Source organism: Bactrocera latifrons, unplaced genomic scaffold, assembly GCF_001853355.1.
Source record: "Bactrocera latifrons isolate USDA-ARS-PBARC rearing strain unplaced genomic scaffold, ASM185335v1 scaffold_237, whole genome shotgun sequence".
Taxonomy (NCBI): Eukaryota; Metazoa; Arthropoda; class Insecta; order Diptera; family Tephritidae; genus Bactrocera; species Bactrocera latifrons.
Genome location: NW_017535930.1, coordinates 350,353 through 351,912, shown reverse-complemented (window position 1 = coordinate 351,912; position 1,560 = coordinate 350,353).

The window sequence follows — 1,560 nt, the reverse complement described above, 5'->3', positions numbered from 1 at the left end:
ATCAAATAAACTAATTCGCCACGAACGCTTGCGATATGAGTATTAATCAGCAGATGGCGATCGCAGCACSAATCGGCACGCAGATGCGCAATGCTCTTACATATGTATGTACATACATATAATAAGGAAACTTAAAAACACTTGTTCGTTAAACGTGTGATTTTTTTCCATTTCATAAAATAATTTTCGATCAAATTCCAAACTCACGGAAATAATAGATTGCATGATTACAGTTATAAGCGATCGTTCATTGGTATTTATTATTTTTATTTTTAATTTTTTGATATTATAGTTTTTTCTTTTTTGTTGTTATTACTATTTTTTAATATTAAAATTTCGTAAGAAACAGCAAAGTGAATGTGTGCATACTTTTGTGTGTGCACACATATGGCAACACTGTAAAATTCAATTATGGCGATTTTCCATTTTTTCATTTTACCTTTTTTTTTTTGGCCAAAATTGCTTTGTCGGCTGCCGCTTGCAAAAATATCAATCAGCAATTAATAATTGCAAGATATACATATGTACATATGGTATATACATATGTATGTACATGTATAAATGTATGCAGAAGGGACGAAAGATGACCTTCGCTAGAAATGCCCGCATCTCCGTGTATGTAAGTACATATACGTATGTATGTATAACTAAAAGGCAGCTGGTAGGCGCTTAAAACCAACTATAAAGTAGCACAAACCAAGATAATTACAAAGCAAACTTCAATTCCCTTTGTTAGCCACACCTGCGGGCTTAACTTCCCTCCAACGGGCATGAATTTCTATTCGATTTCATCATTATTGCGGTTCGGTCATGAACTCCCACAATCATGAACATAACTCATTCATACAAGTGGTTTCTTATGCATATAGTGTTGTCAAGTTAATTTTTTGGAGACAAATTTCTTCGACTGTTCTGATACTTTTGCAGGAGATGTACTTATGCTATATTAAATTTTGACCGTGTACTAGAAGATAAGCGAAGATATAAGGTCTGGAAAAAAATACGTAAATTTTCCAATAGATTACGAAAACTTCGTAGTACTTCTCAAAAAGTTTGACTTATCTCAGCATTCCTTGAGCACGGACATTAGCAAGATTTTTTTGTAGTTTTTCTTCGATAAAGCCGGAAACGCAAACCGATCAGTTGAAAATGGGGAGATTGTTAATGGATTGTGAAAGATATCGATAAACTAATGGAAATCTTACAGCACTGGAGCTAATTAAATAAGGCGGATAGTTACTGGGGTTGAAAATTGGGCCCTCTTAACTTTATTCTCCACTGTCAACAATTCAAAAGAGTTGGAAAGAAGCAGCCAGCTTTGGTCAATAGCAGAGGCATTGTGAACTCTCAATACAACACCAGGTCACATATAATAATAGTGCCTGATCARAAGATAAACGAGCTTGTTTTGAGGGTTCTAAATCATCCACCTTATAGTTCGGATCTAACCCCAAGTGATTACTAACTCTTTCTGTCCAATGCGAACAATTTCAATAATGAAAAACTTGGCTTAAGGGGGGAGCCTGCTTTAGAAGCTTCAAAAAGTCGATTTTTTTTTTT